This window comes from Vombatus ursinus, unplaced genomic scaffold, assembly GCF_900497805.2.
Source record: "Vombatus ursinus unplaced genomic scaffold, bare-nosed wombat genome assembly UNPS02014832.1, whole genome shotgun sequence".
NCBI classification, from domain to species: domain Eukaryota; kingdom Metazoa; phylum Chordata; class Mammalia; order Diprotodontia; family Vombatidae; genus Vombatus; species Vombatus ursinus.
In genome coordinates this window covers 17,379,086-17,395,920 of record NW_020954610.1, presented here as the reverse complement: position 1 = coordinate 17,395,920, position 16,835 = coordinate 17,379,086, and the positions used below count along the sequence as shown (strand labels likewise).

Genomic DNA, 16,835 nt, shown 5'->3' with positions numbered 1-16,835 from the left:
GGAGTGAAAATCACATATGGACACTATTTTAGGGGCATTATGATCTTTTAAAACTCCAAGTATGTTTAGATATTTTCAAGATTTCTTGTTCTGCATTATTTTTAAGTGAACATATTTCTCCTATTTCTTGATGCAACACTGATTTTTTGTGACTTTGGGCTATTTCTTACGGGAACATCATTTATGTTTTGCTCCTGGTAGATGTATGTTGAAATAACTATTGGACCCTGACTCCCACCCAAAATGCTGTCTCTCTGTTCTTCATAATTGGTATATTTATTATTTGGTCCTTTCATGACTTACCTCTTAGGAGCATCAAGACACAGACCTGTATCCTTAGCTTTATTATAATGACACTTCTTGAGCTACTTATTGTCAAGACAAAGTTTTTTACTTTGTGTAAGTAAAGATCTTTTCAAGGTTAAATTAAAAGATTAATATAATATATACATACATATAGTAAATCATAGCAATAATCAAAATATATTTTTCTTTAAAGAAAAGAACAGGACCAGTGCTCTGGGTAGGTGGGATGACCTCTGAAAGTGGCTCGAAGGGGTGGTAGAAGAGAGAAAAGAGAGGCAAAATAGGGTTTCAGAAGAGAAAAGGCAGAAACCTTTTTCTTTTTTCCCCCACTGACTGAGGGATGATTACAAATCTTTTTGTTTTATAGATGAGAAATTGTGTGGAAAAACAGGTCCAGAGAGCCATTACAGCAAGTAGTGAATCTGGAAGTAGATCCCATATCTTCTCCTCCCAATACAGTACTTTCTGAAGACTAACTATACCATGCTGCATGATTAGACATTTTTATTTTCATTTTGCTCAACATATCTCTTTATTATGATAGAAAATTCTTTTGCCCATTTTTCCTTTGCCGTGTAAGCCATATAAACAAACTTTACACCATATGGAACAGAAAATCTACCACAAATAGGATTATTAAGAGAGATGCTGATTTTCTCATTTTAGCTGTTCTCAGCACTGCTCTCCTCATCCCCCGACTCCATCACCCCTATCTTGGCATCTGAAATGCTGTGATCCGGGCTGTTTCCATTTTTAGATATATATTTTTTAACAATGAATGTTCCTGTGTGAAATGGAAATTTTTCTTCCTCCTCTAATTGAGCCTTTCCTATGAATATGATCTGAAGAAACCATACAGTTAATCAACAGTCATTAAATTGAGCAAAATTCATGCAAGACTTGAGAATAATTTGCAAGAAGTCAGAAAGTAATTTCTTTCCCTTTCTGTTGCCTTAAGGGGAAGTGGACTTTTTTGTATTAATAACCTCATTAGTACTGTTGCTGTGGTTAATAAATTACTCTGGAGGATGTGCTTTCTGACAAATTACCACCTTCTCCCTATTTTCTCATGATAATTGCAATAAAAATCTCTGTTTTCCTTATTGCCAACTATTGAAATACTAGATGAATAAAAAAAATCCAGTTTTAAGGCTAGATATGTGATTCTAAAATAAAGGTTTATCTACATATGGTCAAATCCAAGAAATTCAATAAGATGGAAGAAGTTATAAAATAATAACTTTTCATCTTAAGTTTCTCTCAGATAAAATTAGAAACAAATAATGATGAGGTTGATGAGACACAGCATGACATAGTGACTAGAGGGCTGGCTGTGGAGTCAGGAAGACATACCTGGGTTCAGTCCAGCTTTTGATAGAAGCTACTGGCTATGTAACCATGGGCAAGTTATTTAACTTCTCAACCCCACAAGGTACCTCTCTAAGACATAAATTACAAATGTATTGTTCATCTTCACTGCTGAAGGAAGTTTCTACTGTAGGAGTTATCAAAATGGAAAATGGCTGAATTCACAGGTCTGCACCAAAAAAAAAAAAAAAGATTTCTCCTACATTATAATGTTAAGCTGTTCTGCTTGTAATTTCTAGGGACCTTTTTTTCTCTTCTTCAAAAATGACAATAACATTTGCCTGTTTTCCATTTTCAGAGAATGCTGTTATTCACTATTTTTCAAAGCCACTGTCTAGTGGCTATGTAATGACTTTTCCCCCCCAACAAATCAGAAACAGATATTGGGGTAGAATCTCTAGGGATCACAGGTACAGAATAGTAACAGTAACAACAAAATTATTATATGCTTTCAGTTAGCCCACAGAAAATGAACTTGTATCTAAATATTTTTATTCAGTTACAAAAAGCAGTTATTTCAGTTATCCACGTGTGCAATAGATGGCAGAAAATTAAATATACAAGAATAGTAGCAGGATAATGACTTGACCTACAACTGTTTCTGTTTGAATTCAAATGATCAAGATGAGAACAATGATTTTTCTTTTTTCTAAATTAAATGGTTTTTTTTCAGTCAACAAAGACCTACCTTCCCTTCCTTCCCACCTCTTCCCCACCAGTTGAGAAAGAAAAAAAAATCCCATATTTTTGTTGTTGTTGTTCAGTTGTTTAGTAGTGTGTGACTTTTCGTGACCCCGTGGACTTTAGTACACCAGCCCCTTCGCTGTCTTTCAAAGTCCGTCCAAGTTCATATTTGTTTTTTCCATGACACTATCTATCTTTCTCATCCTCTGCTATCACTATTCCTTTTGCCTTCAGTCTTTCCCAACATTAGGGTCTTTTCCAGTGAGTCCTGTCTTCTCATTATATGGCCAAAGTATTTAAGCTTCAGCTTCAATATTTGACCTTCCAGTGAGTAGTCTGAACTAATTTAAGTATTCAGTTATTTGATCTGCTTGCTGTGCAAGGGACTCTCAAAAGTCTATTCCAGCACCACAATTTGAAAGTGTTGATTCTGTGCCACTCAGCTTTCCAACTCTCATAGCCATATATTGCTACTGGAAAAAACATAGCTTTGACTATATGGACCTTTGTCAGCAAGGTGATGTCTTTGTTTTTTAGTATGCTGTCCAGATTTGTAAACCCATATTACAAACATGTATAATCAAGCAAAATAAATTCCTGCATTGACCATGTCCAAATATATATATATGCATATATAATAATAATATATACATATATATGTACTTCAATCTGTAATCTGAATTAGTCAATTCTGTCAGGAGGTAAGTAGCCTGTTTTGTCATGAATTCTCTGGAATCATGTTTGGTCATTACATTGGTCAGAATTCCTAAGTCTTTCAGAGTTGTTTGGCTTTATAATATTTTTATTATTTAATAAATCTTACTCTTGGTTCTGTTGACTTCATTCTGCATCAGTTCATACAAGGCTTCGCAGATTTCTCTGAAACCATTCCCTTTGTCATTTCTTTTTTTTTTTTGAATTCACAATAGCTTTTTATTGATATTTTTTCCATCAATGGCTGCCAGTGGTATAGCTATATCATGTAAGGGTTCATGAATTTTTTTCACCTTAAAAGGAGGTTTTCATATTCAAAAAGATTGGAAACCCTTGATCCAAGTCAACTCATACCTGAACAATAATCCCTCTATATTATCCGTGACAAGTGGTCATCTAGCCTCTGCTGGAAAGTGACCTCAACTTCCAGTGATGGGGAAATCAATTACTTTCCATGGATCCCTTTGTCATTTCTCATAGCACAAGAATATTCTATCACTTCATGTAAAAGAACTTGGAGAACCATTATATTTTTCCCCACAACAGCACTAGTAATATGATGGCAATCCAAAATCAGGTCATTGTCACCAAAAATTAGAGTAAGTTGAGCTTTAAAGAGCCCAAACATTAATCAGAGAGCGTTATGGGAAGAAATAATAGAACCTGTATAGCACATCACTACATGTTGCACAAATTTATCTCCTACCAAATATCTAGCAAGCTGTGACGTGGTGGCTGAAATTATACATCAGAAGCTTATATTTTTCATAAGTTAAAAGACGGAAAATCTCATACTACTAATATATACCTCAAAATACTCTTGAGAATTCAACAAATAGAACTATAGCTTTATCACTGATGGAACTGCTACACTCTACCACTCATACATGATAATGATCCATACATGCTGAAGAACAATGTTTTTAATAGATATTACCTTAATCAAATACTGATAATCTCCAAACTACTTGAAATGGAAATCTTTCATAATACCCAGACTTGGCTGGAGAGAAGCCAGATAAATGAGGAAACAGTATAAAGTGCGTATCATCTCTATCATCCTATCTCCTACTGAAGTTGTCCAAAAGATGCTTTTATTGAGCCTACAGAAGTTGAACTTAGATGAATTAGATTCTTAATACTTTGACTGAAGTTAAAAAAGGAATTATTTTATCTACCTGTGCAACATAATACAGAACATTAAATATAAAAGAATAATAATATGATAATTTATCCCAGGGAAGGTTTCCATCTGAACTCCTTTGAAAAAGATGAGACAAGAGTAATTACTATTTGTACAAAAGACCTGATATATCATTTAGTATAGTGCCCTTCTTTATAGATGAAGAAGTTGATGCCCAGAGAGGCAAAGAGGCTTGTCAGAGTTCACACAGCAAGGGAAAGGCAGGTTAGGGATCAGAACCTGGGTCTCCTGAGTCCTAACCCCGTGACACTCAGAGGAGTCAAATAAAAGAATATTGATTAAGTACCAGTGCTATGATGCAACTAGATGGCTCAATGGATAGATCACTTGGCCTGGAGTCAGGAAGAGATATCTTCCTGAGTTCAAATCTGACCTCAGACACTTTTGACCCTGGGCAAGTCACTTCACGCTGTTTGCCTCAGTTTCCTCATCTGTAAAATGAGCTGGAGAAGGAAATGGCAAACCGCTCCAGTATCTTTGCCAAGAAAACCCCAAATGGAGTCCTGAAGAGTTGGACATGACTGAAAATGATAAACAACATTAACAACAAACCAGTGCCACATTCAGCATTATACTAATGATTCCTGGGCTAGCAAAGAACATAGGGGACACAAAAAACTTACAATTTAATTGGGGCAATAAAGATTTATACCCGTGAAAGTGTTAGATAATAATAAAAGGCAGTACAAATGTATGTTATGGTATTGATTTGTGTGATGCAGGCTCTACATTCAGTAAGAATTTGAAGTTAACTTACTACTAAGAATAATAGCCCCTGATGATTTATCTTATATATTGATAACTTTACTTGATTTTTGATTTAGTTGATGTAGGTAATTTCTCCAAAAATGGAAATTGTCCCCCATCTGTACTCTCTCATCCTGGAAAACTTTTGTTCATGTCCTCTTCTAAATCCTTCATCGGAATCCAGCTAGTGTTTGAAGGGCCTCCCTCTAATTCTCTTGATGTTGCATGAATACCACCTTGCTCCACAGCCTGCCCATCTTCTCCAGTTAGATATTTCTTTGACAACAGTTTTTATGCCTCCTCTCTTGCTCAGTTCTTTATTGCTAATGTGTTATAGCCTACTCAAGCCTACATCGTGCCTGCCTCTCAATTGCTAAGGGATAATAGAGTACTGGTACTGGAATAGATCCAATTGGATGGTATGAAGCTGTATCTATAAAGATAACTGGTTTTTTTGTGACCTTTGTTTATTTTTATTTTGAGTTTCCCATATTTGCTTTGCTCTTTTTTTGGGGGGGGGGGTTAGGCAGTGGGGTTAAGTGACTTGCCCAGGGTCACACAGCTAGTGAGTGTTATGTGTCTGAGGCCGGATTTGAACTCAGGTCCTCCTGAATCCAGGGCTGGTGCTTTATCCACTGCACCATCTAGCTGCCCCTTTGCTTTGCTCTTTTGCCAGAGCTACATGATTTGTTTGTGTCTGTACAGGGCTTGGTGGGTGAGGTTTTTGTGTGCAGCGTTATAAGGTGGAATGTATATATGTATGTGTATATATATACATGCAAATATATATAGATATATAGCATATGTCTATAAATAGTCAATATATTAATATATTGTCAACATATTATCAGTTATATACACACATATACACATATACATATGCATGCATACATACACACACATGTGTATACATATATATGTGTGTGTGTGTGTATTTTATTTGTATATATAATCTGCTTGATTAGTTTTATCGAAAGCTGTGTGTCTGGTCTGTCAGCCAGGACTTGTCAGTCACTTATAATCGTTCTGTTTCATTCTATAATTTCATTCTTCATTCTTTCAAAGAATCAGCATAGCATGGTGGATAAAATCTGGCCTTGAAGCTAGGAGGACCAGAGGTCAAGACCTGCCTCAGACATGTACTCTTTGTGATCCTGTCCAAAACACTTAACTTCTCGGTGCTCTAGGCGACTCTCTAAGACTGTAACTTGCAGAGAAGCTGGCTGCCTTCATTAGTAGTGAGATAATCAATCCTCACCTGGGAGTTCCCTGAACTAATGAACTAATGGGCCTGGTATCTATCCTATTCATTCAGCACACATTTATTGAATGATGTATTATTAAGCCAGAATGGTAAGTACAAATCCCACCTTCTATAAAAAGCCTTTTCAGGTCCTCCTTAATGCTAGAGCCTTCCTTCTCTTGATGATTTTCCAATTTATCTTGTAAATATCTTATTTGTACATAGGTGTTTGCATTTTTCTCCTCTATGAGACTGTGAAGTCTTTGAGAGCAGGGACTGTTTTTAAATTTTCTTTGTATTCCTAGCACTTAGCATCATGTCTAGTATATGTTGTTGTTCAAGTCATTCAGTTGTATCTGACTCTACATGACCCCATCAACTTTGTCCATGGAGTTTTCTTGGCGAAGACACTAAAGTGGTTTGTCATTTTCTTCTCCAGTATGTCCTCATTTTGCCAATGAGGAACTGAGGTGAATAGGGGTTAAATGACTTGCCCAGAGTCACACAGCTAGTAAGTAGCTGAGGCTGGATTTGAACTCAGATTTTCCTGACTTCAGGCCTGGTGCACTGTCCACTACACATCTAGCTGCCCCTCCCTAGCATATAGTAGGTACTTAATAAATGTTTGTTGATTGGCTGACAAAGCACTCTGGTAGGCACTGAAGGTGATAAAGCAAATATACAATGTGCTATTTCTGTTCTCAAGGGGTTTACTGTATAGTAAAGAAGGAGAAGATAAAAACATCAAAATGGAATCCAAATCAAAACAGGATAACTGTATCATGGAAGTAAAAAATGCTGTGAAATCATTTGAATGCAAATCACTTCTGGCTGGGGTAAATGGAGAAAGTGGCATTGGAGCTGAGCCTGAATGATGGCAAGGATGTCAATTAGCATAGGTAAAGATGAGGGCATTTCAGGCATGCAGAACATCGTGAAGAAGGTAGTGAGGGTCAGAAAGGGTGGAAAAGGATGGAATGTGTTTGTGGGATGACATAAAATCCCATTAAGCTTTGGTTATGTGAGTGGTATGGTTTGTGATAAGACTGGAAAGGCAGGTTATTCAGGGCAGAAAGGTCAAGATCAAGAGCCCCGTCTTCTGCTATTTTCAAAATTGTCATTTTGGTGTTTATTTTCTAAAATATTCTGCAGTTTATGCTTATAACATAGTGACATTTCTATTATCAGTCTGTGTTTCAGGACTAATTGATGAATAAATTTGAATGAAGAATGGATGAATGAACTGACAAGCTGGCATAGGGCTATAATAAAAGACTGACAATTCTTGCCTCACAGGCCAGACTGAATGATGAGGCATAATCTTAGTGACATCTTGGTGTCTGTTGGTCTAATCCAGAGCTACCAAGATGGGAGATCTCTGATAATGTTTCACTAGTTGTTACAGCCATCCTCCTATCATCAACCAAATTTCCTTCCTGTTATGTATTGACTGTTGATTATTGTTATTGGCAAAGATGATAATTAGCACTCACAACAATATGTGAGCTAAGTGTGTGTTTTACATTTGGGTCTTTATATTGTCAGGTTTTTTTTTTTGAGAAGATGTTTACATGAAAATAGCTCAGACAGCTAATAAAAATTCCAAGCTAGATCCATGATTAGTTGATTATATTCATGGTGTAGACTGAACTTCTTCTAGGCTTTGACTCTTTAAAATGTAGCATTTACTAATGTGCTTAGGAGTACATAGTAGCAATTGGCATCTTTTTTTTGGTAATGGCTTACTATTTCATTGTATTGATGTGCTTTTAAAATAATAATGATAGTTAGCCTGTATGTAGCACTTTAAGGTTATGTTATCTTATTTGATCTTCCTAATAAGCCTGTGAAGCAGGTGCTATTATTATCCCCATTTTACAACTGAAGAAATTGTGGCTGAGAGAGGTTAAATGATTTGCTTAGGTAAGTCATACAGCTAGCAGATATCTGAGACAGGATTTGAACTTTCTAACTCTAAGGTTAGTGTTCTATCCACTGTGCCACCTAGCTACCAGGTGACATGACAGTCTTTTTATAAGTCGAATGCATGTCATGTCATGTCTCTTGGTTGATGTCTCTTTGGAGGATGACTATTAGTAATAATAATGGTAACCAAGTTGCTTTTGGTTCACACACAGAATCCTAGAATTTCAGTGGCTTTCTGGTACAACCCAAACTCCCCAAACAATGTCCTTGACAACATACCCAGCAAGCATATGGAAACATTCAGATAGAGGAGTAGTGGCATTGACTGTGGGATAATTTTTGTACTACGAAGAGTCAACCATGGCAGAGCCAAACTGTGAGGAATTCCCCACTTTAATCCCAGCCGTTGAATGGCCACAGGACTATTATGGGATCTGGACCTTGTCAGTCTTGAGAGACTCCAGCCGTATTAGGAGATTCATTTTTCAATCTGGGCTAGCTTCTGATCTGGGGAGACTTAGAGAAGAGTGGGATAAAAGAATGGAGAGGGCATCAGGTGGGAGGTTTTTAATGGATACCAACCACATAGGATTTTTAAAAAAGTGGTTTGGCCCACCTTTAATTCAAAGACCCACATTCAATTGTTCCTCGAACTACCTCAGGAATCCCCTAATTTCTAGGTGGCCCATATTAATCTCTTACACACCTGGAAGTTAGAAGATGTTTATTAGGATCCTCCTAGCTCAAACCAGCCATGCTGCATAATTCTTGTTAAAGCCTGTTTGCAGTTTTTATATTTTTGACATATGTGGAATATTAGTTGCATGTTCAGAGATACCCGATATATGGATATAGGCTTGCTCCTGCCTTGATACTAAATGCTCACAACCTTATGGTTTATTTATTTTACTGTTGGTTGCTTTTCTCATTTCTATTTTTGTCGAATCAGGAAAAATGATACATTTGCAATCAACCAAATAATAAACACTTACTAAGCATTTCCTGCTACTGTTGGGATATAGTAGATGTGTTTGATTGGAATGGAATAAAGAGAGTTGAGAAAGGTATAGCTAGTAGGAAATAGGGCTGGAAAAGTAGATTGCAGTTAGAATATGTATATAGGGCCTTGAAATTCAGGCTCAGGAAGCAATAAAGAAATACTAAATATTTTGAACTCCATAATTCGATATTCAAAATGGTGTCTTAGTGGAAAGGGTGTTGTATTTGGAGTCAGAAATCCTAGTTTCAAATTCCAACTCAGTGACTTACTGGTTTTGCATCTTTGGGGCAAAACAGTCTCTTTGGGCCTCAGTTTCCTAAGCTAGAAAAGGGAAGGGGTTGGATTAGATGACCTCTGAAGTCTCTCTCTCCTCTAACGCTATACTCCCATCATCTGGCAGTAGTCAAAAAGGGGCAGAGATGGATAACAGAGATCACTGGTGATCAAGTCCTGAATTAGAGTGATGACAGTACAAATAGAAATCAGGGGAAAGGAAGAGAATAAGCATTTATAGAGCACCTACTGTGTGGCAGGCATTGTGCTAAGTGCTTTAAAATTTTTATTTTATAAATATTTGCTCATTTGATCCTTACAAAAACATTGCAAGATAGGTGCTACTATGATCCCCAAACTGAAGTGGGCAGAGGTTAAATGACTTGCTCAGGGTCACACAGCTGTGAAGTTTCTGAGACTAGATTTTCACTCAGATCTTCCTGACTCCAGACCCAGAGCTCTATCCACTTATATCACCAGTTGTTTCAAATAAATCAAGGGATTTATGCCAGTGATATTCTGAAGAAACAATCAAGCAGGACTGGATGAGACTGGGGAGAAGGGAAAAGGAAAAGTCAAATGATTTCTAGATTTCAGTTCTTTATAAATAGGAGAATGATAGTACCATCATCAGGAATAAGGAGATTATTTTTTCTTATTCTTTGTTGTAAGGGATATCTCTCTGGGAGGGGAAGATGGGGAAGATACATTGATTAATATAGGTGATATAAAATTTATTGAAAAGAAATACTGCTAGTGCCTTCCATTTGAGATCATTTTCCTTATATGTCATGTAGGTACATAGTTATTTAAGAGGCAGCCAGGTGGCTTAGTGGATAGGGAGCACTGGACCCAGAGTCAGGAAGACGTGAGTTTAAATCTGGTCTCAGACGTTAGCTGTATGACCCTGACCAAGTCACTTAAACTCTGGTTTGCTTTGGAGGCAGCTACATGGCTTAGTGGATGATACACTGGGCTTGGAGTTAGGAAGACCTGAATTCAAATCCAGCCTCAGACAATTACTAGCTCTGTGACCCTGGGCAAGTCACTTAACCTCTGTTTGTCTTAATCCATTAGAGAAGGAAATTGGTGAACACTCCAGAATCTTTGCCAAGAAAACCTCATGGTCAGGATTGACCTTAATATGGTCCATGGGATCACAAAGAGAGTCAGACTGAATGACTAAACAACAACAACATATAGTTATTTATATGTCATTTCCCCCATGAGAATATGAACTCCTTGATAGCCCGCCAATGTTTTTGCTTTTCCTTGTATCGCCTGCACAGTGCTTGGCATATAATAAGCTCTTAATAAATGCATGCTGACTGACTGACTGAAATACAGAGATCACAAAGAGGAACCTGGGGGTTTTTATGAAAGAATGCAAATGAAAACAATTCTGAGTTTCATCTTATAAACAGCAAATTGGCAAAGAAGATAAAAGATGGAAATAGTCAGTATTGGAGGTGCTATGGGAAGATAGGCACAGTAACACATTGTTAATGGAGTCATGAAAAGCAATTTGGAATTATGCACAAAAAAATGACTGAAATGTCCATACCCTTTGACCCAAAGATCTTGCTGCTAGGTATATACCCCAAAGAGATCAAATACAAAAAGAGAGGTTATATCAAAATATTTTTATGGTAGCAAAAAATTGGAAATCAAGTGGGCATCCATTGATTGAGGCATGGCTAAATGAATTGTATAAATGGAAATTAAAAAAAAACCAACAACCTGAACACTGTGTTATATGATGACTAATCTTGGCCTTGGAGAAAATTAGAGAAAATGTACTTTCCTTCTCTCTTTTCAAGTGTGAGTGGGACTACATGGCTACTGAAGGCTCCTTTCAAATATAAAATTCTACGTGATTCTTTGTGTGAATGAGAAGATAGCCAGATGTGTGCAAAGTTGGTCACCATGAAGACAGATTGTTGATTGACAAAGAAGCCGTCATTTTCAGTGTCCTTTTAAAAAAAATCTTATTTGTAACGCCATCTTTAGTTTTTATATTGCTTCCACTTCTTAATATGTAACTCCCTCCTCCCCCAGCCAAGAAAACACTATATCAGTAAATGTGACAATAAATGCAATATTCTATACCCAGAGTTAGAAAGACCTAGGCTGACATCCTTCCTCTGATAGTCCTGGGAGTTACTTACACAAGTAAGTTACTTAGGCAAGTTACTTAACCTCTCAGAGTCATAGGTAACTCTCTGAGACTGTAAATTGCAAAGAAAGTGTCTGCATTGAGAAAGGAAGTTCTTCACTGGGAAGGTGCTTACACCAGTGAAATTATAGGTCCAGTTAAAAAAAATCATTGTTCACTAGAATTGTTGAACTGTGTGGAGCTCAGTAAATAATTTTTTAAAATTAAAATTAAAAATAATTTTTGTTTCAATAATCCACTTAATAGGAAGTATCCTCATAGCAGAACTTGAAGGTTTTTACCTCACTTCCTAGTAGAGAATGGAGAAAGAAAATTATGTAAATGTACCATATTAAAATAGATGTTATTATCTTGAATCCTGTAAATTAAGTACATTTTCTCCATTGACCTTCTATACAGTTGTCAAAATGTGTATCCAATGAAAAAAGCTTGGTTCCAATAAAAATGTTTCTTGTTCTGAAATTATCTTCAGTGCCCCCAGAGAAGGGACCCTCGACTCTCTGTTACTATGAGAAATCTTGTATGCTATCAGACACTGGGAAAACATTCAAATTTGGATTATGGTGTAACCATTAAAATTATTGATATCTTTTGCATTCGTATCACCTTCATTTTTAGGTATGTTCTTCCTTTTTCCCTCCTCAGATAGTCATCCCTTGTAACACAGAATTAAAAAAAGTAAGAAGGGACTAAAGGAGTTCAGCAAAATGCCAACTTACCAAGTGAGTCTGATAGTATATGCAAGGAAGGCAGGGAGGTACATTTTCTTCTTTACTCTTCAGAGCCAAGATTGATCATTACAGTTATGCATTCTTCAATTTCATTTTGTTGTTTTTGTTTTTTTCCATTTACATCCTTGTAGTCACTGTATATACTCTTTTCCTGGTTCTGCTTACTTCACTTTGCTTTAGGCCATATAAGTCTTCCTGTACTTCTTGGTTTTCTTCGTACTCACAATTCTGTATGGCGCAGTAATACATTAATAACCACTTTGTTTAGCCATTCCCATACAATGAGCGTCTACCTTGTTTCAGTTCCTTGCTACTACAAGAAGTGATGCTATAAATATTTTGGTGCATATGGGGCCTTACTTTCTTTCTTTGACCTTCTTGATGTCCTGTATATGACTGGTAAGGAATCTCTGGATCAAAGGGGATGGTCATCTTAGTTACTTTGTTAGCATAATTCCAAACTGCATTTCAAAACTGCCAATTCACAACTCTACCAACAGTGTAATAGTAAGCCTGTCTTTTGACGGTGGTATAACCATCTTAACATATGGTGCCATTTAGGGAGACAGATGTCCAGGTTTTATTTGCAAATTTGACAAAGACAAAATTAAAGCTATCAACATAACTCTTGTTGTTGTTGAATTGTTTCAGTCCTGTCTGACTCTTCCTGACCGCATTTGGGGTTGTCTTGGCAAAATACTGGAGAGGTTTGCCATCTACTTTTCAAGCTCATTTGACAGAAGAAACTGAGGCAAACAGGGTTAAGTGATTTGCCCAGGGTTACACAGCTAGTAAGTGTCTGAGGGGGCTGGATTTGAACTCAGGTCCTCCAAACTCCGAGGTGCTCTATCCATTGAGCTACCTAGCTGCTACCTCACCAGTAAACAATAGCTAGGTTCATGAAAAGTTGCTTATGACCTGAGTTTTTATAAGATGACTAATATTTTCCCTTTGATTCCATTATAAAATGCCATAGATGTTATAATATATATTTCCCATTTATTTTCTTTTTAACACTTTAATTTTTTCAATTAAGCATTTCCTTTTCTCTCTCCCACTTCCCCCTCACTATTGGAAAAAAAAAAGACAATGTGTCGTTCTAAATTCCAGTTGATTTTTAATTGCCAGTGGAACTAAATATTTGTTTCAGTCTCTATTTTTCTGTCCTCTTTGTACAAAAATTACTGACCTATAAACACATACACCCACATAAATACTATGTAATTAGCATGTGACTGGGAATCAGGAGGCCTGGGTTCTTAACCTGGCTCTGCCCCTAACTGACTTGCAAGTTATTTAGCTTCTAGACTTGTTCCTTTTTCTGTACAAGGAAATTGGACTAATGACCTCTAAGTGCACTTCTACTTTTATAATTCTTTGTGGGCAGCTAGATGGCATTGTGGGTAGAGTACCTTGCCTAGAGTCAGGAAAACCTATGTTCAAATTTGGCTTCAGATACTTACAAGCTGTGTGACCCTAGGCAAGTCACTTAACCCTGTTTACCTCAGTTTCCTCATCTGTAAAATGATCTGGAGAAGGAAATGGCAAACCACTCCAGTGTGTGCCAAAAAAAAAAAAACCCAAATGGGGGCCCACAAAGATTCAGGCACAACTGAAAATGACTAATTCTATTACTTTGATGTAAATGCATCAGAGAAAATATATTTAAAACAACTCAGGGGCAAATTCTTTTTTCATTGTTAGTAATTCTCCTCTAATTGATCTGTTTCATCATTTTGGATTTCTGTTTCCTGTGTTTCTTAAAACAAGATATTAAAAATTTTATTTGCACAGAAAAACTGGAAATAGTTGATAAATATATCTAACGTATATTAGAACTTGTGTTTAGTTCACTTCATTTGGATAGATGGTTAGTAAATTTAAGTTTTTTATATAGTAACTTCCAGGAAATTATAATATAATAATTAATATATTGTATCATTAATTAAAATTAATGTTATACATAATTAATAAAGTAATTTATCTGTAACAGATAAAGTTTAGGTGTCGTCAACTATAAAATGAGGGGATTACTGTGGATGATCCTAAATCCTTTTCCAGCTGACAGTTTGTAGCATTGCTCAAGGGGCCCTGGATGTAGTCAGAAGACCTGGCTTCTGGGTCTGACTTGGCCATTTCCTTATCTGGGGCCCCTTATGTGAATCATTGAATCTCCTTGATCCTCAATTTCTTCATATCTAAAATGGCAAAAATGGTTGTATTTTCCATTGTACGGGATTCCATTTAGATTTAGGGAGGATCACAGAGACTCTGTGTTTTAAACCCAGACTTTACACATGAGGAAAAGAAAGGTTTAAAGTCTTGCTCAAGGTCACATGTATACAAGGGCATGCTGGTAAACGTTTAACCATCAGCATATATGTGTGTGTACATATGTGTATGTGCATTTATATACACATCTATATGTATACATATACACATGCATGCATACATACATATATACATACATACACATGTATTAATGACACTCTTTTAAGTTTAATCTGCATTATTAACATTATCTCCATCACTTTCTTAAGTCTAGGCAGTCAACTAAGCAATAAATCAAGCCCTGATTTGTAATATTTGCTGATTTCCAAGGTATAAATTCTCACATGAAAATTGACTATTGATCTCAAGAGATCTGAGCAAGGTCCAGCACACCCTGGCATTTGCAATCAATAGAATAAATGAATGAAAAAGTACTTATTAAGCATTTGCTATGTGCCAAACCCTGGTAATACAAATAGAAAAAAGTGGAAAAAAAGGGACGATATGGAGACAGAAGGCCCCGGATTAAACAACATTATATGTGGGCTCAGCTTCGGTAGAATTGGAAAGGTAGAGAAGTCCCAAGGGTTCTGAAACAATGATGGCAGGGCATAATATGTTTCAGGGCATATTAACAGGTCCTGACAGCAACCCAGGATTTGGAGGGTGTAGTGACTGAAATTTGAACCCAGGGCCCTCTGTCTGTGTAACCAGGACTCTCTCTACTCTGTCATGCTAGTTGTTGTTATGAGGAGTAAATGAGATAGTATATGATCACTGTGTTATAATTTTATAAGTGCTATGTAAGTGTGAGCTATTTGTGAGCTGTATACATGTGAGTACAACCTCTCTAGGTCTCAGTTTCCTCATCTATAAAATGAAGGGATTGGACTAGATTCTCTCTGTCTCTGTCTTTGTCTCTGTGTATCTATCTAAAACAGGGGTCTGGGAAGGCACCAAACCCCTATTACATATATAGATATGTATGAAATAGGAGTCTGGGCATGTGCCAAAATCCTATTTTAAAATATATATATATATATATATATATATATATATGTGTGTGTGTGTGTGTGTAACGTAGGTAAACAAAAATATGTAGGCAACAGGGATCTAGACATTTGCCAACCCTTTGTTAAATAAACAAACACATATGTATATATACATACACTTACATATGCACATAATGTTATATATATGTCATATATGCATATATTTGTATATAATATTGGTATATATTATGTGTATAGGAGGTTTTTTAGTAGTCAAGGCAAGAGGTGATGAGGCTATACAAGGTTGGCTATGAGAATAGAGAGAAGGAGATGTGTAGGAAAAATGCTATGAAGATAAATATGACAAGATTTGGCAATGGGTAACTAGGTGGGGTTAGTGAAACTGAAGAGTCAATGATGATCCTGAAGTTGGATCCAGGACAACAGGAGTTTGGTAGTATCCTCAACTGTATTATAGAAAGAAGGTTTTGGGGAAAAAAGAATGAGATTTCTAAAATAGATAGGGAACTGAACCAAATTTAAAAAATAAAAGCCATTCCCCACTTGATAAATGGTCAATGGATATGAACAGGCAGTTTCCAGAAGAAATCAAAGTTATCAATGGTCACATGAAAAAATGCTCCGACTTATTACTGATAAGAGAAATGCAAATTAAAACAGCTCTGACCTGTCAGATTGACTAACATGATAGAAAAAAAATGATAAATGCTGGCGGGGATATGGAAAAATTAGGACACTAATGCATTGTTGATGGAGTTGTGAACTGGTCCAACCATCTAGAGAACAGTTTGGAACTAGACCCAAAGGGTTATAAATGTATCCCCAAAAGATCAATGAAAAGGGAAGAGGACCTATTTGTACCAAAATGTTTATAGTAACTCTTTTTGTGGTGGCAAAGAATTGGAAATTGAAGGGATACTCATCAGTTGGGGAATGGCTAAACAAATTGTGGTATATGATTCTGATGGAATACTATTGTGCTATAAGAAATAACGAGCAGGATGGTTTCAAAAAACCTGGGACGACATATGAACAGATGCAAAGTAAAGTGGACAGAACCAGAACATTGCACTCAATAAAAGCAGTATTATAAAGATGACCAACTATAAAACTCTGATCAAGGCAGTGACCCACAACACTTCCAAAGGAACCAGGATGAAAAATGTGATCCAACTTCAG

The 16,835-nt window shown here is 36.5% G+C and overlaps 1 protein-coding gene across 1 annotated transcript in view; it reads left to right on the top strand.

The window, feature by feature from the left end:
* SUSD1 (sushi domain containing 1) overlaps positions 1–16,835 on the top strand; it is a 327,082-nt gene that overhangs the window by 106,594 nt on the left and 203,653 nt on the right. The window lies entirely within an intron of this gene.